At 51.9% G+C, this 27,816-nt stretch overlaps 2 pseudogenes; one reads left to right on the forward strand and one right to left on the reverse strand.

Moving 5' to 3' along the window:
- Nucleotides 1-27,816, forward strand: part of ORYCUNV1R-PS1575 (vomeronasal 1 receptor oryCunV1R-ps1575 pseudogene) — a 1,374,299-nt pseudogene that overhangs the window by 882,507 nt on the left and 463,976 nt on the right.
- LOC103344962 (kelch-like protein 26 pseudogene) lies at nt 72-26,193 on the reverse strand (annotated as a pseudogene).

Below are 27,816 nucleotides of genomic sequence, written 5' to 3' on the forward strand. Positions count from 1 at the left end.
TCTGACCAACTGCTCTGGCTCTTGGGAGTGCCATCCACCAGTGAGGCCTCTGGGCCAGCTCCTACCTGACTGATGGATAAAAGCTGGAAAGAGGGCCCGGGAGACCTGAACGGATTCCTGCAGCAAGTGGTGGCAGATCTGGAGGAACTTGGTGGACTCCCCAGAGATATTCTCCACGATGTCTTCTAAGACACTAAGTGTCTGGTGGATGATCACTTTGGCTGCAAATTGAGATCAGGGTGCCGATTATGATGCGGTTGAGGAAAGCAGGATGCGAGGGAGCATGGGGGAGGGGAGGGAACTTGCAGAGGCATCCAGAAGACGACCAGGAAGTCCGGCCAAGGGAGCAGGGCCTCTGCAGGCCAGGGTGCCAGGGTTTCTCTCTGTAGCCTGCTCTCTAGGTACTGGTTTATCTTACTTCTCTCTCTGATGCCAGGACTCCAGCTGCCCACCTGCTTGCTCAGGTTTTTGCCCCTACCCCCCAGCAACAAGTCCACAGGAAAAAATAAATAAAACAAAATGATCCCAGGTCAGGTGCTTGAGATTCAATCGCAACTCCACACTGCCAAATGGGCCAGTGAGCGAATCACCACAGGCAAGAATGGACACGTGCAGTCAGCCTGCTCCTCCAGTGTGCTCATGCACACAGACGGCTTGTCCAGTCCTCAGCCTAGCAGCCTGCGGCCTGATGACACGGATCATCCTGAGTGACACAATCTGACATTGCCCCAGTGCATGAGTGCACTTTCTGAAACCATGCAGCATGCAGGGAACACTGAAGCAGTGGCAGCAATGGGCAGCGAGAAACACCTGGCTGTGAGCCACACGCAGTCCCCAGACAGCTCCATACGCTGGGCTGGATGCCTGGCACTCCCACCTTTGCCGGGGTGCAGCTCAGACATGAAGTTGGGACAAGGTAAACAATGTGCCTGGCGAGGAGAAGACCCAGGACAGGGAAGCTGTCACTGCTCCGAGCACATGTGGAGTGGAGCTTCCCACCAGCCTCCCCAGGGGACCCCATGGCTCAGCCTGAGCCTGGTGCACCTAACCTCGCAACCTCCAGAGGCTGACCCAAAGCCGGCTGAGAGCCTGCTTCCGCCTGGCAGCACGCTCTGAATGTCCCTACACCCCGCAGCCCAGCCACCTCTGTGGGGGTTGACGCAGCTGCAGGGAGTGGGGAGCAGAAAGTCATGCTCAGGAGGTAAGAGATTTGGGTCTGGCCCCCAGCTCTGCTCGATCCTGAGTGCCAGTTTCCTCCTCTGAAAACGTGGACAGCACCACCTCACCTGGAAGGCCGAAGATGGACAAAGACAGCGGCCCACAGTAAGCCTGGGCCAGCACGCTGGCCAGCGGCACTGGGCAGTGAACACTGCTAACTGAGGAGCCACCCACAACAACTCCAAGCATGTGAACTCTTCCCACTCCAGGAAACCACAGTTCCAGGGGGAGAGACCTCTGCCCCCGAAGACAATTCAAACAAAAACAAACATTTATTTAGAAATCTCAGAAAGCACTGCGGGTCTGTGTAAGAGGAGTGTGGGAAGTGAACTGGGCTCCACCTCCACAGGACAGGCAAGGGAGCCCCTCAGACCCAGCAGCGAGCCCTGGGCCCGCCACTTTCTCTAGGAGCCTAGGCAACTTCCACTTGCCAGGCCACAGCAAGACAGCGCCTCTCTGATGGTCAGATTTACAGACACTGCCGAAGCAGGTACACTGACCACTGTCAATCATGTGGCAAGTACATGTCACTGCACCGGAAACTGCTCCAAACAATCAGAACAGACCATGGAACGTGCAGAAAGAAACACGCCTAGACTCTCCAAACATTCCATGGTCATGAAAGCGAAGAGATGAGGGTGCTTTCCTACATGAAAGGAGACTAGAGATGCGACCCTGGAATACAGCCTTGGTTTTTCAAAAGCAAAAAAAAAAAAAAAGTATTTTGGTAATAACTACTGGAGAAAATTTTAATGTGGTGTATATGTTAAATGCCATTACTTCAACACCGTCCCACATCTAGACTGCATTGATGGTGTTTGCTTACAGTGCAGACAGCACCTCGTTCTGTAGAAAGGCAACACTTTCACCACGGAAGTGGTGACGTCTGTCCTTCTCTAAAAAGGTGTGTGTTGGTGGGAAGAAAGCACCACCGTGGCAAAACAACACCTGGTAAAAGCTGGGTGAAAGATACACAGAACACCCAGACTGAACAGATGAAGCCATTCACCTTACTTTTCCAACTATTACATAGGTGTGAAGCTACTTCTAATTATAAAGCTGGGACAGGAAAAAGGATAAGATACATCTCACAGGATCACAGGGAAGACCAAATGAAATAATGTACACAAAGTTTTCAACCCATTCAACAAATGTTAACCATGCTCTTAGCTACATTCTCCCAGCAAACCATCACTGTCACTCAGCTGACATGACACTTTCCAACCCTCTGAAATGGTCTTAAGGCTTGCTCTGGACAATAAGCTGTAAGAACCACTGCTCCTGGTGTAGGCACACATTGAAATGGGCCCTTCACCAAGCTGGATCCTTAAGCCCCAAGTTTAATGTATAGAAATGTTTTCTTGTGGCCAGCACTATGGCACAGCATGTAAAGCCATCGCCTGTAGTGCTGGCATCCTATATGGGCGCCAGTTCAACTCCTGGCTGCTCCACTTCCAATGTTGCTCTCTGCTGTGGCCTGGGAAAGCAGTAAAAGATGGCCCAAATCCTTGGGCCCCTGCACACATGAGGGAGACCCTGAAGAAGCTCCTGGCTCCTGTCTTCGGTTCAGCGCGGCTCCAGCATTGCAGCCAATTGGGGAGTGAACCAGTGGATAGAAGACCTCTCTCTCTGTCTCTGTCCCCCCACCCCCCCACGTGTAACTCTGACTTTCAAGTAAATAAATGAATCTTTAAAAAAAAGAAATGTTTTCTTGCACTAAAGCCACTAAGCTGTTGGGTTGCTTGTGACCACAGAGCTCACCCTAGCCTATGCTGACTGAAATAATTACCAAGCACGGTAAAGTGAGAAAAGGAGAGCCTTCAGCTTCGTAAAGCATGACTCCACAACAGCTGCACAGGTAATGCCCACACTGTTTAATCTTCCTATACCTTAGTTTCCTCACGAACAAACTAAGACAATTAACAGTCCCTAACTCATAAACTGATGGGAGAATTCAAAGAATTACTCAGTTTTTGAAAAAAACTAGAAAGCAGGATCACAGAGCAGAGTCTGAAGTCGGGTGCTGGCACAGCCAGAGATTGGATGTGGATGCAAATCTGCCATGGGGGACCGGTCCCAGGACCCCCTAGAGCCATGTGTGGATGCTTGGGTCCCTTACACAGAATGGTGCAGTGCCTGCAGAGCACCCAGGCCCATTCCCTACCCACAGGCCCCAGGGAAGCATCTCCAGATTACTTAACACCTAACGATGCTAAGTCGTTTTAGGGAAGCATGACAAGAAACAACCCTGTACATGTTCAGTCCAAATGCAGCATTCTTCCCAAATATTTTGAACCTGTACCTGGATGAACCCTGGCATGTGGAAGCCATGGACAGAGACCTGAGTGCCCAGAGTGTTTACCTCAGTAGGTAAGCTAGGGGCAGGCGCTGTACAGTAGTGGGTGCAGGCAGCTTGGGAAACCCGCACTCCACGTCACAGTGCCTGGATTCAAATCCCGCCTCTGTGCCCAATTCCAGCTTCCTGCAAACGTACAACCTGGGAGGCAGCAGAGGTGGCTCAAGTACTTGGGTCTCTACCAACATGTGGGAGACTCAGACTGACCTGGCTCCCAGCTTTGGGATGGCACAGCCCTGGCTATTGCAGGCACCAGGGGAGTGAACCAGCAGAGGAGAGGTGTCTCATCTTTGTTTCTCTCTCTCTTTCCCCCTCTCCCTCTCTCTCTGCCTTTCAAATAAAAAGAATGTAATTTTTAAAAACATAGGTAAGCTACTATTATCCAACTATAAGCATATAACATAAGATACATTTAAAAATAAAAAAGAAAGAATAACAAGGCATAGTTATAATGGTTATTTTCTAAAATATTAAAATTGACAAATTCAGGAATGTTCCTTTTCCTTCTTTATACTATTCTAATATTTTTGTACAATGAGCACATATTAATCTTCCTGATTATAAAAGTAATGTTCTTAAAAATATAGAGTATTCTTTATTATATCTACTAATTCATGAAGCATTCTACAAATGACATCATCTAAAAATATTTCAACCTTTTCTTACTGTGAAAACAAACTGTATTTTTGCAAACATGTTTTACTATCTGCTATTTCAGGAAGACTTTCCAGAAAACCTGACACCACATACTTGAACAAGAGTTCTGGTTCTTTTTCCCCCCCTCTTTAATATAAACAATCAAACTTCAGGTGCTGTGTGTAAAGATCCCAGGCGCTTTCAAAACCTCTGAATTATTTGGAAAAAGATCAGAGCCAATCTTGAAAGACAGTAATTCTTTTTCCCAGTGTGTAGAGGTGAATTGCTTTGTTTGTTTTTACAAGTATCAGAAATGGGTCAACAGTCACTTACTGTCATCCAGTGGCACCTTTCTCTGTGGAGTGACGTCACTGGGTTTCAGGTCGCGATAGTCCCGGGAGAGCGCGGAGATGAGGCTGGGGTGGTTGATGGAGCACACAGGCCACTGCTGCTCATTCTCTGGAAGGTTCAGCCACGGAAGCAGTAAGATGTTAGAGAGGGGCCGGCGCCGCGGCTCACTAGGCTAATCCTCCGCCTTGCGGCGCCGGCACACCGGGTTCTAGTCCTGGTCGGGGCGCCGGATTCTGTCCCGGTTGCCCCTCTTCCAGGCCAGCTCTCTGCTGTGGCCAGGGAGTGCAGTGGAGGATGGCCCAAGTGCTTGGGCCCTGCACCCCATGGGAGACCAGGATAAGTACCTGGCTCCTGCCATCGGATCAGCACATTGCGCCAGCCGCGGCGGCCATTGGAGGGTGAACCAACGGCAAAAAGGAAGACCTTTTTCTCTGTCTCTCTCTCTCATTGTCCACTCCGCCTGTCAAAAAAAAAAAAAAAAAAGATGTTAGAGAGGGCTCGGCACACCAACACCCATGCCTAAAAGAGACCCCAAAGGCATCCATCGGAGGTCAAAGAGCAACAGCAAGCCCGGCCGCCGGTGACCACTGCACACTCTGCGCCCAGAGCCCCAGCCGGGGACTCCGGCAGCTCTGTGGTCCAACTCTAAGGCAAGCCGGTGAGGACAGAGAAATGCAGCAGTAAGACCAAGTCTGGGACTAGCGCACCCCAGTGCCAGTCCTGGCCCTCTTCCTTCCCGTCTCCTCTGGCACTGGAAGCTCTACAGGGGAGCAGCCCCTCAGCGGCTGGTTGCCCACACTCTCAGAAGCTGCTGAGAGCAGAGCCGGCTGGCATCTCTCCCCACCCACAGAGCCGCAGTGCAAGGAAAGCAAAGCACTCCCACCCCGGCGCTCCCCTCCTATTCCACTCCTCTCTGTTCATTCGAACCTGAACCTCCTAGAAGGGGTCTAAGACACTGCCTGAAGCTTTTCAAAAACCACACACAGGAACAACAAACAAAACCTAGACTGGTTTGGACCAAAAAACCATAGAGAACCCTCAGACCACAGAGCAAATTACCAGGTGTCGAGGCAGCGAAAGCCGTCTGCCTGTCAAGGGCGCCTTCTCACCCGCTACAGGCCTGCACCCTGACTACACTGGAAAGGGCGCTGCGAGGATCGCTGAGGACCACCTGCCAGTGCCGCCCAGGTAAGAACTCTGTGGACACAAGCTGCCCGCTGAGTGCAAAGAGGCCACACTCTTCTTCCTCTGCTTTCCTGCAGCTGGGGAGACCAGACCTCACCTTATCGACCAGCCGCTGGGCAGAGGCATCGGTGATTCTGTTGAACACTTTCTGCACTGCAGGGATGCTGATCAGAAAGACAGGCCGCACAGTGGTGGCCAGTGAGACCAGTAGGTGGCACGCAGACAGCAGCAACTTGTCCTGGACCTGGAAAGGGAAGAGGGCGTGTCAGCTCAGCCCCACCCTTGGGAGACAGGGACTGGCAGAACTACACGGAGGCAGCCATGAGCTGAACCTGGCTCCCAGCTGCCAATCATTTCACCCAGGCCAGACTCTGTGACGATTCCTGGGATGACTTCAGGCCTGAAGCTTCTGCCCCGAGCCAGGGTCCCTTCCTCCAGCTCCTTCACCGTCTCTGCGACTCTGAACTCTGTCACCCTAAGCTCTCTTGGTCTGTAACTCTACTTCTCAAATAAATAAATAAATCTTTATAAAAAAAAAGATTCTTAAACTTGAACTTCCATCATGCCATATGTTCTATCTGGTTGGACGATAACTGAGGCGCAGGCTGTCTGACTTCTGTGATCCGTGCACTAAGACAGACATTAAGAAGACTCACTGTTCATCAGAGACAATAAACAGGTCTGTAACAAAGAGAAGAGCTGTCTCAGAGTTTCCAACCCACCTACAATGGAATTACTCCCTTGCAGTTACAGCAGTGAGGCCACTGGGGGGCACTCTGAGACGATGTAATATACTGTTCCTGCTGTCTGGCTCCAGATCCCTGCCTCCAACACTGCTACTCTGGGGGCTGCATCTGGTCTTTCTCCGACTTTCCTCTTCTCTTCCCTGGCTGGCATTCCCCTAAGAAGAGCCTCCCTTCCCCGCATTTTCTGCTAACCCACTATGGATGCACGGATTCTTTTCACTGACCACGGTGTAACCCACTATTATCCTGCTAAACCCTTCCAAGCGTTCTTTTCTCATGGCTGGGCATTTCCTCCCTTCCTGACTCAACACATTCCCAGGAACTCCTGCTGCAGACTGGGCGCCTTTCTCCTTCCAGGGGAGCCTGTGAGTCAAGTCCGAGGCCAGGCCCCGGGCAGCACTGTTGCAGACTGCCACGCCTCGGAGCTGGGACACAGGCGACACCACTGTAAAACCAAACTCAGCACCAACAACTACATGGCAAATCCACCTTAGGCACCTCCTGCTAGGATGAGAGACACCAGCAACTATCTAGTAACAATGTTTAACTTCATCTAACACAGTGGACACTGGACAAACCCAGGCTACAGAATGCTCCTTAAAAACAATTTTGTAGGTCTGACTCTCTACAAGGTCAGTCATTAGTCTTCTCTCCTACATGTGCACACACATGCACAGATGGGAAACTGCTCAAGGTTACCGGCGACATGCTTCATGTGTGCTTCATTAGTAAAGTTTGGATTAAAAAAGATAGGAAGATATTCCTGGTAACACTGGGGAAAACTGAGCTCAGACTATACTCCATACAGTACATAATATTATGGCATCCGTTACATTTTTTTGAATGTTGATTATGGTATAATGGTCACATAGGAGAATTATATTATTCCTAGGGTATATGCACATACACTCGAGGATTTATGGACAAGGTGATATGTCTACAATTCTTTTTTTTTCTTTTAAAGCTATCTTTGTGGGACTGGTGCTGTGGCACAGCAGGTTAAGCTGCCATCTGCAGTGCTAGTATCCCATGAGCACTGGTCCCAGCTGCTCCACTTCCATTCCAGCTCACTGCTAATGCCCCTGGGGAATCAGTGAAAGATGGCCCAAGTACTTGGACCCTTGCACCCACATGGGAGACCCAAAAGAAGCTCCTAGCTTCTGGCTTCAGCCTGCCCCAGCCCCGGCTGTTACAGCCATTTGGGGAATGAACCAGAGAATAGAAGAGTGGGCTGCTCTGAAGGCAGGAGCCTGGAATTTCTTCTGGGTCTCCCATGTGGGTGCAGGGGCCCAAAGACTTGGGCCATCTTCAATGGTTTTCCCAGGCCATAGCAGAGAGCTGGATCAGAAGCGGAGCAGCCAGGACTCAAACCAGCACCCATATAGGATGCTGGCACTGCAAAGTGACAGCTTTACTCATTATGCCACAGCATCAGCCCCAGAATAAAATAAATCTTAAAAAAATTAGGGCAATAAAAATATTTTTGTACTGTATTTCAATAAAATGCTTAAAGATACATACATATCTTCTGTTAAAATGTTGGCCTTTAGTCCTTAGGTCCAGCCAAGTTTCCGAGGTGGCACAGAGATGGTCTCCATTACTTATGGCAGGCCCTTTCAGGCACACCTCCAGAGCCCATGTGAACATGAAGCATTTCTGGGGAAGCCCCCAGTAACCACAGGACGGGAACTCGTCCAGGAGAACCAGCCTTAAGACCAGAGGGTTGGACCCTCCAGCCCTACCTCTCCAGCAGGCCTACATATGCAGCTTCTACACAAACCCAAAGACCTTGTTTCAGCAAACTTCCGGATAACCCTTCCCCCAAAACCACACAGCCCTATTTTATCTCATTACAATCAACCAGATGCCCCTGCAGGTGGGCTCAGTGACATTCCCAGAATGTCTTGGAAATTCAATGAATCTGTATGACTTCCCTGAACGAGAAAATGTGTGAGGACTATGCCTTATGTGGAAGCCTGGTTTTCAGTCATGAAACAACCTTGCTCTGTCTTGCACAGCCCAAGAAACCCATTTCTACTTAAATGAGTGCCTTCTGGGGCCAGTGCTGTGGCATAGAGGGTAAAGCCGCCTCCTGCAGTGCCAGCATCCCATATGGGTGGCCGGTTCAAGTCCCGGCTGCTCCACTTCTGAACCAGTTCTCTGCTGTGGCCTGGGAAAGCAATGGAGGATGGCCCAAGTCCTTGGGCCCCTGCACTCATGTGGGAGACCCAGAGGAAGCTCCTGGCTTTGGATCAGCCCACCTCTGGCCATTGCATCCATTTGGGGAGTGAACCAGTGGGTAGAAGACCTCTCTTTCTCCCTCTTTGCCTCTGTCTCTCTGTAACTCTGCCTTTCAAGTAAATAAGTCTTTTAAATAAATAAATAAATAAATAGTCATTGCCTTCACACTTCCATTGGCAAACACAGGAGACAAGAACCCATGGGTATTTCTCCCAACTGCAGAGGATCCTGGGGGAGTGGGGAGGAAGACCCCTTCTTTCACACCTTGCCCTTTCCACCTGCTGCCTGCTGGTACCCTCTGTAACAACCTTTATAAGACAGCAGTAAACACAAGTAAGTGCTTCCCTGAGTTCTGTGAGCCTCTCTAGCAAACTAATTGACCCTGAGGAGGGGGCTGTGGGAACCCCAATTTATAACCAGCTGGTTAGACACTCAGATAACCTGGGGTTTGTGACTGGTGGAGAAGCATGGGAGGGCAGTCTTGCCAATGGATCCCTTAATTTATGGAACCTGAAGAACAGAACTGAGAGAACACCAGCTGGTGTCCACTACAGAATTAACTGCTTGCCTGCTAGACACACACACACACACACACACACACACACACCTGTGAGTGTGAAACTGTCTTTTCCACATACCACAGTTTCAGTCTCTTGCCTGAGACTCACAGCACACAGGTGTTTCCACACCATTCCCCATGCACTGATCCTGCTTCGGTTCCCACCACACCACTTGCTTACCACCTCCCAGCCGCAGGCCCTGTCTCAGCTTGGACAGTCTCTGCTCCCACAAGCTCTGCTCTATACAATCTACCCCAGCTCTCTTCTGCCTGACAAATCCCAGTCACCTTTGCCCAAGACACAGAGCACAACCATCGTTCTCTGTCTGGGAGTGTTCCCCTTCACAGCAGCCGCTACTGTCCCTGTGAAAGAGGGTAGGTAAGGTCTCTCCGGAGAATGGGCAAACATCCAACTTTATACTTACATGGCAATGAGGTCTGGTTTCAATACTGGTGGCACGGCAGTTTCAGTGTTGCACTATTTGATCTGAGGTCCATACAGAGTGACTTTGACCAACCTGTTGGCAAAGAAATAGGCAAGACAAATATTCAGCTTATGGCCTGTAGCAGACAAAGTGGACAAGATACCAACAGAAAGGTCCCAAGGACAGCTTTTCCCTCATACAAAAAGGAATCAAGATCAGACCTCAATTATATCCTGAAAATAATCTGAGATGTGTATGAAGACTGACAGACAAGGACACTTACACTAAGCACTACTTATAGAAATTTCCAAAACAATATAAATATCCAGAGAATGCAATTAATATATGTAATAAAATGATGCTTGAATATTTAATGACAAATATAGAGGTCTTTGAAACATGAAAATGCTGTAACAAAATATACACAGAGCATATTCTAACTTAGGTTTTTTTAAAAGATTTATTTATTTGAAAGTCAGAGTTACAGAGAGAAAAGAGAGGCGGCAGGGGGGTCTTCCACCCGCTGGTTCACAGCCTAACTGGCCACAACAGTCAGAGCCGCACCAATCCAAAGCCAGGAGCCAGAAGCTTCCTCCAGGTCTCCCACGTGGGTGCAGGGACCCAAGGGCTTGGGCCATTTTCTACTGCTTTCCCAGGCCATAGCAGAGAACTGGTTTGGAAGTGGAGCAGCCTGGTCTCTAACTGGCACTCATATGGGATGCCAGCACTGCAGGCAGAGGCTTTACCCACTACACCAATGCACCAGCCCCCTAACTTTGTTTTTTAAGGGTCTTCTCCTAACAGAAGAAAGACTGGAAGAATTTTCACCGGAACAGGCTCATTGGTGCCATTTGCTCTGGGGATGGGATGGAAGAGGTAGATGATGGATTACCTTTTTCCTCTACTGCCCTTTATTTCCAAATCATCTACAATGAACACAAAACAAGAATAAAAAAAAATGTTTTTAAAAAGCAGATATGCTCTTTGGATGGTTTATCTAAATAGGCTGACATGGATCTTTCTATAAATACATATAATGATAAAACCATCTTAGCTTTCATTTAAAGATCATTTTTAAAAGGAAATGTTTCAAGTAGACAGATACATAAGAAAGAAAATGTGCACTGCAGAATATGAGAATACTTCAGTTAAGTATGTGGATAAATGGAATTAAAAGTATGAGTTTGTTTTGGCACAGAAAGTTTTTTTCAACATACATGGGAAATGCATATGATGAAAACAACTATGCAAGGAATTCAAAGTTGCTTTTGCACCAAAATAAACTCATACTTTTCATTTAACTTTCCATGAAGTTTTTGAAGTATCCTTGTTTGGTGCTGGGTATTTCTTGTATAATACTTTGAACTTTTCTGAAGATTTGAGAACTCTGGAGTGGGTGCTGTGGCACAGCAGGTTAAGATGCCGCTTGAGGGGCTGGTTCCATGGTGCAGTAGGTTAATCCTCCGCCCGTAGTGCTGGCATCCCATATGGGCACCAGTTCCAGTCCTGGCTGCTCCTCTTCCAATCCAGCTCTCTGCTGTGGCCTGAGAAAGCAGAAGATGGCCCAAGTGCTTGGGCCCCTGCACCCACATGGGAGTCTGGGAAGAAGCACTTGGCTCCTGGCTTCAGATCAGCGCAGCTCTGGCCATTGTGGCCACCTGGGGAGTGAGCCAATGGAAGGAAGACCTTTCTCTCTGTCTCTCCCTCTAATTGTCTGTAACTGTACATCTCAAACAAATACGGAAAAAGCTTCAAAAAAAAAAAAAAGATGCCACTTGAGACTCTGCATTGTGTATCAGAGTGCCTCTTCAAGTTCCAGCTATTCCACTTTCAATCTGGCTTCCTATTAATGCAACCCAAAGGCAGCAGGTGGTGGTTCAAGTGCTTGGGCCCCTGCCACCCATGTGGGGCATGTGGATGGAGTTCCTGGCTCCTGGCTTCAGCCTGGAATACTGTACACATTTGGGGAGTGGACCAATAGATGAAAGATTTGTCTGTGTGTGTGTCCCTTTCTCCCTGTCACTCTAACCTTCAACTAAATAAATAAAAACCTTAAAAAGAAAATGTTTATGATCAAACTTTAGAAGAGGGAGAAACAAATGTTTCTAGAATAAACTGAAGTGTTTTTAAGTCCAATTCTCTTAGGATCAAGTTGTTGAGCTGACTGGTTGCCAAAAAATACAGTACAATATAACCAGCACTGTTCAGGAAACTGGAAGAGCCCCTCTTGCTGGAGACAGACATCTCTTTCCTAAGTAAAGGGGGAAAAAACCCAAGACCTGGCTACATTATCTCTGTGCTTCCCCTATGGAAACCTGGGAATGTAGCCACCAACTTGGGAACTTGCTAGAGGCAAACTGCCCAATCCTCCCCTCCGGCTGACTGTGCAGGTACAAAGAGAGAACTGGAAGTTGGCACCTCTGAAAAGCGACCACACTCTGAAAAATGCTCCTCTCTGAAAGGAGAAAGCAGGATTTTACTCCAAATAGAAATATTACAGGTTGGGGCCAGCATGGTAGCACAGCAGGTTAAGCTCCACCTGCAACACTCGCATCCCATGTGACCACAGGTTCAAGTCCCAGCTGCTCCACTTATGATCCAGCTCCCCGCTAATGTACCTGAGAAAGCAGCAGTGCCTGGCCCCTGTCATCTATGTGGAAGACTCAAATAGGCTTCCAGGCTCCTGGCTTTGGCCTGGCCCAACCCCAGCTGTTGCAGCCACTTGAGGAGTGAACCAGCAATGGAAGATCTCTCTTCCTCTCTGCCACTCTGCCTTTCAAATAAATATATACATCTTTGGAGAAAAAACAAGAAAAACCACAGATTGTTTGGGGTTGGAGAGCTGTCAGAAAGGGCACTTGCAATCAACAAAGCGAGAGTTAATAAAAGCCAAGGTTCATGTGAAGTTCTAGGAAACCATGGTGCTAACTAGGGTTACACAAATGTGCATTTGGTGTAACTCTTCAAAGCCTGTTTGACTGTTGAAATCCTTACTTAATGTATACTAAGCTGATCTTCTGTATATTAAGATAATCAAAAATGAATCTTGATGTGAATGGAAGGGGAGAGGGAGTGGGAAAGGGGAGGGTAGTGGGTGGGAGGGACGGTATGTGGGGGAAGCCATTGTAATCCATAAATCGTACTTTGGAAATTTATATTCATTAAATAAAAGTTAAAAAAAAAAGCCTGTTTGACATTAAAGACAGATTTCTAAATGTCTTTTAGTACCTCTATGGTAAACAGTCTTTTTTTTTTTTTTAACAGATAGAGTTAGACAGTGAGAGAGAGGGAGAGAAAGAGAGAGGTCTTCCTTCCATTGGTTCACCCCCTAAATGGCCTCTACAGCCAGAGCTGCTCCGATCCGAAACCGGGAGCCAGGTGCTTCCTCCTGGTCTCCCATGTGGGTGGAGGCACTCAAGCACTTGGGCCATCCTCCACTGCCCTCGCGAGCCACAGCAGAGAGCTGGACTGAAAGAGGAGCAACCAGGGCTAGAACCTGGCGCCCATATGGGATGCCAGTGCCACAGGTGGAGGATTAAACAAGTGAGCCATGGCGCCAACCCCTGGTAAAGCACTCTTAATATTAGGTCTGCCTCACAGACAGCGCAGACCCTGCTGATCACGTGGGCTATGGAGAAGGCGCAGCTCCTGACACTTCATTCAAATAAGGTCAAACAGCAAGTGTCTCCCGTCAAATAACTCTAGGGGCTGGCACTGTGGCACTGGCCTGAAGCACTGGCATCCCATGTGGGTTTGAGACCCAGCTGCTCCACTTCCGATCCAGCTCTGCTATGGCCTGCACCTACACGGGAGACCTCGAAGAAGCTCCTGGCTTCAGATCGTCGCAGCTCCGGCCATTGCAGCCAACTGGGGAGTGAACCAGTGGATGGAAGACCTTTCTCTCTGTGTAACTCTGACTTTCAAATGTATAAACAAATATTTTTTAACATGGGAGACCAGGATAAGCACCTGGCTCCTGCCTTCGGATCAGCGTGGTGCGCCAGCCGCGGCGGTCATTGGAGGGTGAACCAACGGCAAAGGAAGACCTTTCTCTCTGTCTCTCTCTCTCACTGTCCACTCTGCCTGTCAAAAAAAAAAAAAGATAACTCTGGCTCTCTCCTACATCACCTCACTGTATACATGAGGTGAAGATGACTGACAGTAAACATGGGTAATGGGCCTATCCCCGGGGGACACCAGCGCCTCTGCGCCCCATGCAGGAAGAGGAGGAAAGCAGACTCTGGATGTAGCTTGGGAAGTGTGCAGCATTCGGACTCAGGAAGCTGCCTACCATCCCGGTGCGCCCTCTTGTGAATTATGGGACCTGAGCAGGGTCTTTGCCATCTCTGAATCATAACCTGTTCAACGATAAAATGGAGCTATCTGTATCTCAAAGAATATGAAGGTAATTAAAGTTTTTTGAAATTTTGTGCAGTTTTTCATAACATGCACTTTCCATGAACTCTTTGAATACCCCTGTATGCATGCATTTCAAAAATTTTTATACCAAAACATATTTTTTATTCCATTTTCCTGGAACTTTTTAAGCACCTTGTAGGATGAAATGAGATAAAATGTGCAAAGCCACTTTTGAGAACAGTTTCTGACTGTACGCTGCTTTTCCTGTTACTGTGAAAGGGGCACACACAAGGTGCCCCAGAGCTGAAGAAGGAATGGCCCCGTCCCACAGCTTGCCAGCCTACCTGTCCACGACTGTGAGGACGTCCTTGAAACTCGCGGCAAACATCCCCGATAAAGTACTTGGCCAGGCGGCCTGCAGCCTGCAGCAGGGAGCTCAAGTCTCTGAGGGAGCAGTGCAGCCACTGACAGTCGTTCTCCGCCGTGATGTTCAGCCTGTGTCCTGGAACACAGCAGCCCACAGGTGTTCACGGGAAGAACAAGCTTCTGTTACGCAAGACAACAGCCTGCGGCAGCAAGACCAACTGCAAAAACAAAGCAAGCCACTAAGTACTTCCCAGGTCCAATGCCACCCCCTGGCTGCTCTAGTGGCTGGACAGGGACAGATAGCTGGCTGTGGTAATGGGGACCAGGGGTCTCATCTGGTTCCTCTTCATCCAGGAAGGTACAGACCTGGGGAGGACCAGGGATCTTGCCCAACATGAGTCTTATCTCTGGGGCTAAAGCTAAATCTATGACTCCAAACCTGCTGCCATCTGCACATGGCCCTGTCTCAGATGGAAATCTGTGGGCCCACAGGCAGGATAGGCCTGGCTAAGAAAACAGGGGTACAGTCATCACCCCAACCAGGAGGACCTTATGTAGTACAGTATGTACTTAAGGGCACAGAAGCTGGGTGCAGAAGACCCGATTCTCTGCCACTTTCTGGCTCAGTGCCTCATCAAACTCTTCTCAGTTTCCTCATCTTTAAAATGGGGATGTGGGGGTAGGGGTGCTATCTACTATTCCAAGGGCAGGAATGCATTTAAGAGCCTGTAAACTAGGTTTGGATGACTACAGACACCACAAAGCTGGTGGAATCGAAGGCCCCCAGCTTCATTCCTCATCAATGTAACTTCTGAGCAAGGGAGAGGCTTAGAGGAAGGCTAAGGGCATCCTTGTTCGGTCACTTCCTTGCACAGTGCGCTCCCTCTCCTCACCAGTGTCCACAGTGAGCATGACCAGGCCAGGGGAGCCCTCCTGAAACCTGCTGCCCAGGGCATCTGCAGCCTCTTGGCTCCCTCAGTGTGCTTCCCACCTGCTCTCCACCACCGCTTCTGTCTTCACCCTGTTAGGAAGCCAGAACCAGCCACCCTCCTTTGGGGCTCCTCCACCACCTTCCCAGAGCCCAGACAGAGCACACAGTTCCCTTCAGCAAGCAGCCAGAGCCCAGAGGCTCTCCCCTGCTAAGAGCCGGGGGCCCAGACTCCCCAGTATCAACCCTGTGGGACGTGGCCTCCTCCCTCTATTCCATCAGCAGGGCCCACAGAACGTCCCATGCCTCACATCTCTTCCCCTGCATGAACTGTCTTCTCTGCCTTGACTGCACATCATTTCACTCTCTGCCCCACCAGGGCCGGCTACGTCTTACGTATGCTTCATGCTCAGCAGGCACCATCTGTTCCAGAGGCCTCCTACCCCCTCCTGCATTCTTCATGACACCCCACGCCCATAAGGAGGTAAGCTAATGACTCCTGAGTCCCCAGCAGTACTGGCGATGCCCAGCGGCCAGCACAGCCCTGGTACAGACCAAGTGGACCACAGATGACTCAGGTGACCTAGAGCAGGGTGGGTCTCAGGGCTTCACTTGCTCGTGCTGTCCTTGTGAGCATCCACTCCCACCATTCCGTTCCCAACTGTAAGGGCTGTCAGAATGCACACAGCACCCTGGGACTGGCACTGTTTGTAACTGTCAGGAATGAGAGCTGGCAGATGAGGAAGCAACTTAATGCTGCCTCAGATCCTACATTAACTTGCAAGTGACAGGGCTGGCAATAGGGGCTGGGATAGCCCCCACAGAGACAGGAGCCTGGAAAGGGGGATACTCTGGCCAGGGCACCGTTACAAGGGATCACATTTCAAAAAGCAGGCAAACAAAAACAAGGGGGCAATACAAGGAAGGAACTAACAAGAAGAGACACAAAGGCCAGCTTTGACCTGCTCCAAATCACCTGCTCTCTCCTTCTCCAATGAACACATACAGGAGCGCCTCAGTCCAGGAGGCCAGCCTCTCAGCCCACAAGCAGCCCTACACAGGCGGGGGGGCCAGCCCTCCACAGGATGAGCCAAGAGGGAGTTTTGGCCATGCTTGTCATATGAGAGGGTCACTGCCTTTGTGGACCACAGAATGACACAGCCCTAATCCCTCAGTTGGGAAAAATACCACAATCACACACCTACTGAATAACACACATGCCCACATGCTCACACACACACACACACACACACACGGGAGGCAGATCCATGCCCACATCTCCAGGCTGACCCTGCTTTGGACATAAGCAAGTTCTTGGAGTTCTAGAAAGAGGAAGCACTCCATGTCCCACGGTTTGAGCCTGTGCCTCCATTCCTCTAGCCCTCCTATCTCCCACTCCCTAAAGACCCAAGGCAAATCACTCGCCCAGAGATGGCCCACCCAGACCAGATCCCCCCAGTGCCTCCACACATGGGCTCTGAGCAGATGCAGATGGCTTCTCACGTAATAGGCAACTCACTTATTTCTGTTCATTTATTCTTCCCTCTTTGGCTTCCTACTAAGAAATGTTCTCAGGGGATAGGAGGTACGAGGGAAGGGGGCAGCAGCAGGGAGAATGGAGGAAGGGCAGCTCTTCCAGGGCACGGGGGCCCCAGTGTTCTCTCCTCATCTGAGACTGTCTTTCTCAGTAAACTTGGCTTTGAACTTCACTTTGAAGATCCCAGAGTGGGAGAGAGGAGAGACAGTGATGGTAGGAAAGAGTGAGGGTGCTGTCCTGCAGCCTTTCCTTCAGAACCACCCCAGGGTTCCAATGCAGAGCCATTCTTCATCCCACCTGGCCCGTGGTGTTGATATGCTCATCCTTGACCTACACTGACCCAGCCCCCGCTGTGTGCATGACCCTGAGTGGCCATCACTGATGCCCCACTCAGTATGCATCCGCACCTGCACTGTGTACAGCAGAGCCTCTCATGAGACTCAGTAGAGTCCAGGTCACAGAAGTCACTGTGATGCAGAGGGGATACACAGCCAGGCCCTCAGACCCCCAGACTCTCTCCTGCACTGGGATGTGTGCAGGATCCCAGCACTGCTACCCCAAGACAAATCACAGAGCACAGTCCACGGTCCGGCCTACAGGACCCCTCCCAGTGGCCTGGCAAGGGGAGGAGGCCTCATCAGCATTGGGTGGGCCATCATTCCGGCCATCTGTCATGCCACAGGAGAAAAACCATGCCTTTGGGCTGTGCTCCCCATGTTCCTGCCATCACCCAAGGCCAGCAGCAGCAGCAGGAGCATGGGCGGCCTGCTGGAGGCTGTTTGAGCCTGTCCCTGCCCAGCCTCCCCCTCAGCAGCCTACATCAGCCCAACTCCCACACAGCCACCGCTCTTGGATCAGGTGGGACTTTGTGCTCGTTCGCAGCAGGCTAACTGGAGAGGTCTGGGGTCTCCTTCCCTGTGGCATCCCCAAGGACTCTGACATGTCCTGGGCAAATCCCCGCCACACTCAGTGCCCTACAGTCCCCTCCATGGCCTCTCCCCTGGCTTGCTCCCTGGCCACTCTGTCCACTCACGTTGTATGCTGTGCTCCTCCTGGGATGGGAAACAAAGCAAGGATAACTTATTTTGTACCTGTGTTCTGAAGATAGAACATTCTATGTATCCATGACGTGCTTACTCCTGCAGTGCAATGTCCTTACTCATGATAATACAGCACACTTAATCCTTTGGTTAAAAAAAAAAGGCAGCCCTACACAGGCCACCAGGAGGGGGAGCCAGCCCTCCACAGGATGAGAGCCAGGAGGGAGTTTTGGCCATGCTTGTCATGTGAGAGGGTCACTGCCTTTGTGGACCACAGAATGACAAGCCCTAATCCCTCAGTTGGGAAAAATACCAGGATCACACACCTTCTGAATGTCCATGGGACTTCCAGAGTTACAGCTAGGCAACTGACTCCTGGGGTCGATTTCTACAACCTGGTGCTTTACTGCAACCAAACAGGGCTCTGTGGGAAACAAGTCCTCAGGGAGAAAATACCCCCCGGTATAGGGGTAGGACAGGCCCCCAGGGAGATGAGGTCCGCTTTTCTTTCAGCAAACAATGTGGGAAGGCTGCTGACTCAGCAGCAGGAGCCCCTCGCTCTCACTAGAGGCAGCCATCTTCACCTGCGACGCCCTCTCCCACCAGCCTCCACCGGCACCACTAGCTCTCAACTTACTCATTGTACTTCAGACCTTGAGCCCAGGACCCTCAGCAGTATCTAAACATGTTTTTAAATATTTTTAAGCATATAAGGGAGGCATTCTATGCTTCTCTTAAAAGTAAAACCAAAGCACCTCCCCAAATCAAGTCTCCATTTGAGTATGGTCCTTAACAGTTATCAAAAAGCTTAAAAATTTCCCTGAGCTAGCTTCCCCCTTCCGCCTATCCCAGCACTTCCCTCTACCACTTGCCCCTTCTTCAGTCTCGACTGCATGCTAGGTAGCTCAGTGCCTCCAGAGGGAGCCATCCACCTTGGCATAACTTGGCAAATGGGGCAAACCTGCTGCCTCACTGTCTCCCTCCCACTCCTTGAGGGCATAATGCAAAGCAAGCCAAAGTTGGCTGAGCCATGACAGCCACGGGGTGAAGGCAGGGGTGACATTCTTCCAAAGCTCCTCCTGACTCACCTGCAGCCCTGGGTTCCTTTCTTTTTTTTTTCTTTCACCATAGCATTTTTATTAAATAAACGGGAAGTGCTCGGTGGCGCCGTCCGCTGAGGCCAGAAGTTAATTCGCTACACGGCCAGTGGGGTCAAGAGGTGCGGCATCCATCGTCCACGAGCCACGAGAATACAAAACCCGTTCGGAAGATGGCGGCTGCTGGCCTCTTAAAAAGAAAAAAAAAAAAAAAAGGAGAACATCACAAAAAAGCCAAGGTTCCAAGGCTCAGACCTCAGACAAAGGGGGCTGCAGCTGTCCCCGGCGGGGTGGGGGCCGGGACAGGGAGGTCAGCCAGGGAACTGCGGTGCGGGTCGCCCTCCCAGCAAGGAAGGCCCAGCAGGGCTGCCGGGGCCCCTGCCGCGGGGTGCACGCAGGGATTCATGCTGGTTGGCTGGGGTGGGGGGGCTGCATCCTAGGGATCCGGGCTCAGCTTCAGCACGCTCAGGTGCGAGCCGGGGTGGAGGCGGGGAGAGGAGCGAGGCCAAGCCGCGCAAAGCCACCACCAGGCACCGCGTGCCTGCCCTCCAGCCGGGGCCCCGCAGGGCAGGCAGGGGGAAAATCCTCCCTTCGGGAAGGGAGGAGGAAGGCCAGAGAGAACCCTGCCTAGGAGGGACCCCACCCCCACCCCGAGCCAGCAGGGGAGGCGGAGCTCTCATTGCGCATGCGCTGGCCAAGCTGCCCGCCTGAGGCACCCTCTGAGGGGCCAGGCAGGTGGGCGTCCAGAGGGGGTGGGTGAGGGAGGTCCGGACCTGGGGGCTACCTCCTGGCGCCGGTCCGCGGCAGCAGCACCAGGGCACAGGCGATCCCTGCTAAGGACTCTGGGAAGTGAAGGTCGCGCTCCCACTCGTCCGTGTCGGTGTTGTAGACCTGCACGATGCCCGTGATGTTGTTCAGGTGCCAGTTGTAGCCGCCCACGATGAAGATCTTGCGCTCCAGCAGGCAGCAGCCGGCCTCTGACTGGCCGGCGCGCATGGGGCTCACGCTGGCCCACTGGTCCGTCTCGGGCACGTAGTACTGGATGGCCAGCTCGTTGAAGCAGCAGTCCACGTGGACCATGCGGCAGCCCAGGGCGTAGATGAGGCCGCCGGCGCCCACCGTGGTGTGCAGCACGCGCGGCTCGCTCATGCGCGCCTTGAACTCTCACTGGTCGGCCACGGGGTCGTAGCAGTGCGGCGCCTTCTTGTCCTCCATCGAGACGCTGTAGCCGCCCGAGATGTAGAGGCGGCCCCCGGCGACAGCGGCGCCTGCGTGGCCCCAGGTGCGGCGCTTGAGCGAGCACGCGTAGCCCCACTCGTTGGGCGCGGGCAGTACCTCCCGACCCAGGCCAGGCTGCCGGCGCAGTTGCGGCCGCCCGTGGCGTACACCATGCCGCATAGCAGGTTCAGCTGGAACCGGATGCGGCTCTCCTGCATGGCCTGCAGGCGCAGCCAGCAGTTGCGCTGCAGCTCGTAGCGGTAGCAGGCGTCCACGGTGCCCTCGCCGCTGCAGTACTGCAGGTGCTGGCTGCCGGCCACATACACGAAGTTGTCGAGCACGACCACACACGTGTGGCTGCAGGCCAGCTCTATCCCTTTGAGATCGCGGAAGTGGCGTGCACCGGGCTCCGCCAGCTGATACACCTTGCCGCTGACAGCGCTGTCGCTGCAGGTGTAGGGCGTGCTGCCGAAGGCTACGAGCGAGGGCACATCGGAGGGCACGGCCATGCGCGGCGACTGCATCTCGTGCTGCAGGAAGGGCAGCACCTGGTAGTTGAGGGCCTCGAGCAGGTAGTGGTGGCACAGCGCGTCCTCTACCATGGTGTCCAGAGTTTGCACGCTGTCCACCAGCTCCGCTGCCTGCATGAGCGGGAAGCGGATGTGGCGCAGCATGTGGCTGGCGCGCGGGGTTGTGCTGCAGCCAGCGCACGGCATTGCGGAACAGGTCGACCTCGTTACAGAAGACCAGGCTCTCGAGCGGTAGGTGCAGGAAGTCATCCTGCCGCGCGATCTGCAGGAAGTGGCGGAACATGAAGGCGTCCACAGACTCGCACAGTGACGCCAGGCTGAAGGCCGTGGCCATCTGGCCGATGTGCAGGCACGTCTCCACGCTCATGACCACCTTGAGGAACTCCTTGCACAGCTCCACCACGGGCAGCATCTGCAGGAACACGGCGGCGCCCAGCACGTCCTGTACACAGTCCAGGTCCAACGTCACTTTGGTGCTGTAGGCAAAGTTGATGATGTGGCGCAGGCCGCGGGCCAACACACCCTTAAGCTCGATGACGTCCTGGCTCACCTCCCGCATGCCGCCCGTGAACATGGCCCTGAAGTAGTCGCTGCAGGCCATCAGCACCACCTTGTGCGCGTGGAAAGCCTCTCTGTTGACGGTGAGGGCCACGTCCAGCAGCTGGCCCTGCGCGTGAAGGGCGGCCAGGCCCTGCAGGAGGCTGCTGCTGTGGCCTGGCGCCGAGAAGCTGCACTTAGGGGCCCTGTTCTTGTCGGCCATGCTGCGGGGAGAGCAGAGCGGGGCTCGCGACTGCCCTGGACCGTGCGAGCCGGCCACGTGTGGGGCTCCCTGGGCGGGAAGTGTCCAGAACAGGCAAGTCTAGGGAGCGAGGGGCTGCCAGGGGGCGGGGCTCCTTTGGGGGTTGGGGGGTGAGAGTATTCTGGAACCAGAGGTGACAGTGGCCGGACACCATGACGTACAGAATACCACTCCACAGTACACTTTAAACATCGTCAGATCTATGTTAAGTGAATTGCATCTTAGAACCCTCCGCCAGGTCCCCCAGACACACCAGGCCCTCCCTTGGCCCCACCCCCACCCCTCAGCACCACTGCTGCTTCGTCTGTCAGCTCTGATAGAGAAATCAAAGAATGAGGAGCTGAGGAGGCCTGCAGGCCGCCCAGGGCCCCGGAACGCAGGAGGAGGGGCCCCAGCCCCTGCCCCGCTGGCCCCCTGCACCCCGGCACTTGCTCTCCCTCTGCCCTGGTCCAGCGCCTGCCCACAGACCTGGGCCAGGAACGCGGGAAAGCCCCAAAGCCACACGGGCTGTTACAGCGCTGATGGTGCACAGGGCACACAGTAGGTCTTCACCCTACTTAGCTGCACTCACACTGGCTGCCACCCTGGAGGCTAATGGGAATGCATGGGCACAGGGGTGGTAGGGCAGGGCGTGGCCTTACCTATGCCAGGGTCCCGGAGGTGGGGCGTGGAGTGCAGGCCGCAGCCCGGGCCGGGTGGGGAGCCCCAGAGGAGGTCGTCTGGGCTGGTGCCATGCGTGTCGGAGGCCGGGGAGGGTGGGCACACAGCCCTCCTGGAGGTCAAGGAGCAGAGGAAAGAAAGGGGTCCCAGCAGATGCCGAGACCCCCCCCCCTCCAGGAGCCAGGAGCTTCCTCCAGGTCTCCCACACGGGTGCAGGGACCCAAGCACTTGGGCCATCCTCTACTGCCCTCCCGGGCCACAGCAGAGAGCTGGATTGGAAGTGGAGCAGCTGGGACAGGAACTGGAGCCCATATGGGATGCCGGCACTGCAGGCCAGGGTGTTAACCCGCTGAGCCACAGGGCGGCCCCTTGGCCCTGTCTCACAAACGCCTCACCTCCTCACCAGCACAAAGCTGCGTCCGGAACACTCTGGGAGGCAGCAGCGACACTCAAGCACCTGGGCCCCGGATGGAGCTCCCGGCTCCCGGCCTCCGCCTGGCCCAGCCCTGGCTGCTGCGGGCATCTGGAGAGTGACCTGGCAGAAGGGAGCTCACTCCTCTCCTCTGCCTTTAAATAAACTAAAAATGAGATGAACTCCTTTGAAAAATATACAGGAACTCCCAGCGGGGCACAGACATGACCCCTGCGCCCTCCTGGGGCAGAAAGGACAGGAGTGGGGGCCCCAGGGCATGTTCGGCCCGGGACAGCCTGGTGCGATCCTCCAGCCCAGCCCAGACACACAGGGCCGGTGGGAGCCCAGGGCCACTCCAGCCACCAGGTCTCAGCTGCAGAACTGGGGCAGGGCAGGGCGGGACCGGGCCCCTGGGTGAGGACCGAGTGCACTGTGCACAGAAAGCCCAGCCTCGACCCCGTGCCCCTGGCCATGACAGTCGGGGCCCGAGAGCTGAGCTGCTCCAAGTAGGGTCAGGATGCCCTGGGCCCCAGCAATGCCCCCGGCGCCCCTACAGCCGCTTTCCTATCTTAAGGTGTGCCAGCTAACATTCCCATTCATGAAACCTGCAGCTGGTTCTTTCCCAAATCAAATCCTGCACCCCCGTCCACTGCAGCCTAGAGCTCTAACCATTACCACCAGAAAATCATACTAGGAACCGACGAAAGTTGAGGAGGTGGGCCAGTGTCCCACTGTCAAGTTGTTCAGATCTACCTGCATTTTCCATTTGGCCAATAGAAACAGATTCCACCCCCTACCCCCCAAAAATCACAGATCATCTGCCGAGTAGAAGCTTCAGATGCGAATATTGCAACACAGAGAGCTTTAGAGGGATAAAATGTCAAGGCCGCACAAAAGTTTTATCTCCCATCCATAAAGCAAACCATCCTGAAGCTGCCTGGATGTGCCCTGAGCCACATCCAAAGAATAGCTCCTTGGCAAACCATTCTTGAGAAAAAAGAAAAATCTTAATGTTAAACATAATTTAGTCTTCTCTTTTTTTTGGGTGGGGGGGTTAAGGGTGAGGAAGGGAGAGGTATGAAAACTAACATTTGAAGTATTCTACTCTGAAAGAACCAAAAAAATCATAAACCATCCAGGTCTCCCCCATGGATGACAGGCTGTCCCATGGGGGACAGGGTGACAGGGTATCTTCAAGCCATCACCCGCTGCCTCCCAGGGAACACATTAGCAGACATTGGGTGCACAGACAAGACTCAGACCCAGGCACTTCAATGTGGGCTGCAAGTATCCCAAGAGGTGACTTGAATGCTGTGCCAAAGCCCAGCCCAGTAAGAGGGTTTCTTAACCAACAGCAGGTAAGGCAGAGAGGAAAGGATGCCCTGCCGAGGGTAGAGAGGTGCACCATGGTGTGCCACAGCCATACGATGCACTCTGTCTTGGGCTACCGAGGAAGTGGAAGTAGAGGAAATACTAAACAGCACATGGGCCTTCTGAATTTGAATGTTCTAACGAAAGATGGGGGACTTCCTGCTAGGCTGGGGAACATCCCTGTAGGCTTTGCTGCTGGCCAAAATGTATACCCAATTGTCACGAAAGATCACAGCAGCAGAAGAGGGCAAGAACTGTGATTTGGCTGCCATCCACACGGTTCCACCATGAGTTCAAGGCTGGGGTAGAATATAAATGCAGGCTAAAGGAGGGGCTGTAACCCACTGGGGGAAAGATGGCTTTGTTTCTGTTGAGAGGCAATGAGCCTGACGAATATAGCGTGGAGGCTGTCTGGGGTGGGAGGGGGCGGGCAAACGGCCATGGGAACCAGGGAACAAACTGTCCTCAGTTTCAATGTTTTAATAGCTTTCGCATTGGAAACTTGGCTTCTGAGCCACCATGGGACAGGGAAATGCTTCATCATGCATCAGAAAGCTCATTTTCCAACAGGAAGTAAGTATTCCTCTGGCCTGCAAAGTGTTCGCCACTGGAGTGTGCAGCAAGGATCCATGCTGAGGGTGAGATTTATAATTGACCTGGAGGAGTGAGCACTCTGTGAAACTGCCGGCTAATGGGCTCCAATGATGGCAGGTATGTGCCATTTGGTTTAGGGGAAGATAAATGAGATGATCGTTCTAGGAGGAGAACCTCTGAGTCATCAGTCACTTCCCAGGAAAAGGACTGAAGACTCACTGCAGATTTTCTTCTCACGACGGACTCTACATGATGCTCAACAGCCCATTATAACAGCCCACAAGCAGCCCAGGGGCCCTCTTTAATAGATCAAGAATATATTTAGGGCCCTGAATACAATCTAATTTGAATAGTGGCCCTGAGGGAGAGACTACCTGGGCACAATTATGTCCAGAAATGGATTCTAGAAACATAGGCAGCATTTGTGCATGGTCAAATGATTTTCATGAGTGCTGCCAGTGTACTTTAAAGGCATGTTTCTTTTGAAAGTGCCTTTTACAAAACACTGTGTATGCTGTCCTGACCCCTCTACAAAACCAGAGCCTACACTTGGGACATGTTGAGTCCCATCACCCTCAAACATCATCTTGGGAGTAGCATTAACCAGCTATGTGACCCATGAGAAATGAACGTCTCTGAAGAGCAATTTCCTCTTCTCTGAAACAGAAGTATCTACTAAGTACACCTAACACCTCACAAGGCAGCTGAGAGACTTCAACAACCTAAGTAAGTAACACAGCACCTGGCACTTAAAGAGTCATCAATGAAAAACTAAAACACGCTAATCCCGCACTCCGCATGGCGAGGCCTGGAACCTGCAGCCAAAGCCTTCCCAGCCAGCCCCAGTCAGGGCCTCCCCTGCCACTCACAACAGGAGAGCCAGAGAGCACTGCTGCCCAGGGCATACCACACTCAGCCCGCTTGGAGGCAGCTCCCAAGTCCCCTGATTCTAGCACCCAGGCCAGCCAGAGTACAGCAAAGTCCAAAGTCACCTTCTTCCATACTTGTTGACTCAAAGGACCTAAGGAAATACCCCAGGATATTAAAAGTCTTACCTCTTTGCTCCAAATGAGCTTCCATCCCAAACTCTGCTAGGAAACACTGTTATAACCTGTTTCACCTGTCCACAGCTGAGTGTGGGTTTTTAGTTTTCCCTGTCTAGAAGTGGGGGGAGATTTTGTGCAGGGATGAGGGTGGAGCTGCAGTGGACAAATCACAGTCTGACAGCACAGGTGGCAGGAACTACTATCAGTCCAGTTTTCTTTTTTAGTTTTATGAAATTAGAAAATAAAATCTAGTTTACCTGACCCTGAAGTAACTATAAATTGCTGTAATCCCAAATAGACTTCTAAATTGTCGTGAAGAACTGGGAACTGAAAACAGAAAAAAAATTTTTTTAAATACTCATAAATCCAAGTTTTAAGAGCATTCTAATATTAAAACATCACAAGTACTTATGGGAGACAGGAGCAATTTTCCTGTAACTTTCTATTCAGCCAGGAGCAGCATGCTCCCCTTAGGTGCCCCTGCCCCAACAATTTCTTAACAAGATTTACTTATTTGAAAAGCAGAGCGACTGGTGCGGGGGGTAGGGGGTTGGATAAACAGTGCTTCCTTCTGGGTTGAATCCCCAAATGGCTACACCTGCTAGGACTGGGCCAGGCCAAATCCAGGACCCTGGAACTCCACACATCTCCCACATGGGTGGCAGAGGCCCAAGCACTTGGGCTGTCCTCCTCTGCTTTCCCAGGTGCACTAGCAGGGAGCTGGATCACAAGTGGAGCAGCCAGGACTCAAACTCGTGCTCTAGTATGGGATGCTGGCACCCCAAGCAGTACTTCACCAGCTGCACCACAAAACCAGCCCCATTTTCTACAATTAAAACCACCAATTAACATATAGAATAAAAAACAACAATATATCAGTTCAACACTTTTTTATTCAAAAAGGCAGAGAAACAGAGATCTGTATCATCTGCTGCTTTACTCTCCTAAAATGATGAACTAGGCAAAACCCAGGGCCCAGAAATTCCATACAGGTCTCCCAGGTGGATGGGCAGGGGTCAAGCAGTTGGGCTACAATCTGCAACCTCCCAGGGTGTGCACTAGCAGGAAGCTGGGATGGAAAGCAGAGCTGGGACTTGAACCCAGGCACTCTGATCTGGGTGAACCAAGCAGCAGTTTAACCACTGTAACAAACACCTGGCTCTTTTTCTTTTCTTTTCTTTTTCTCTCCTCTCTTCTCCTCTCCTCTCCTCTCCTCTCCTCTCCTCTCCTCTCCTCTCCTCTCCTCTCCTCTCCTCTCCTCTCCTCTCCTCTCCCCTCCCCTCCCCTCCCCTCCTCTCCTTTTTTTCCTCCCTCCCTTCCTCCCTTCCTTCCTTTTTTAAGCAAAGGATGTTGGGTATTGACTATAACATTCCCACCAGGGGACATCAGGCCCCCAAATGACCTATACCTTCTAAGACTCTGAGACAAGACCATATCTATCTACAAATAAATCCAAGACCCCATGCTTGAAAGAAATCTGAGACATGACTTATTAAAGTGCATGGCAAAGTGAAAAAATGGGCTAAAGCATTTGGAAGTCCATTTGCTCATGTAGCAGATAGGACTGTGTAAGCTCAATCTTTCTAAGGCCGCTACACTCACCACACTAAGATTAAAAAAAAAAAATGACAGGCCCCTACTGAGGGCAGATGGCACAGTAAAATGACATTCCACTATTCAGAACCCAAGACACACCTAGATTGTTCAGCACCAAAGCTGACCCCCAAAAGCAATCTCGCCTTTGAGGAAGAAATGAATTAAATAAAATCTCTCCCAATAATAAGCACCATTTAGAGAATGACAGATGATTCCAGCACATAAATACAGGAAGAGAAAGCCAGCAACTTGCCAAGAGAGAGCTCTGAAGAGGTGAGCGTTGTAGCAATCTAACTTTTCTTTTTTGACAGGCAGAGTTAGACAGTGAGAGAGACAGAGAGAAAGGTCTTCCTTCTGTTGGTTCACCCCCAAATGGCCACCACAGCCGGCGCTCTGTGTCAATCTGAAGCCAGGAGCCAGATGCTTCCTCCTGGTCTCCCATGTGGATGCAAGGCCCAAGCACTTGGGCCATCCCCCACTGCCCTCCCAGGCCACAGCAGAGAGCTGGCCTGGAAAAGGAGCAACTGGGACAGAACCGGTGCCCCA

The sequence above is a fragment of the Oryctolagus cuniculus genome, chromosome 19 (assembly GCF_964237555.1).
Source record: "Oryctolagus cuniculus chromosome 19, mOryCun1.1, whole genome shotgun sequence".
Taxonomy (NCBI): domain Eukaryota; kingdom Metazoa; phylum Chordata; class Mammalia; order Lagomorpha; family Leporidae; genus Oryctolagus; species Oryctolagus cuniculus.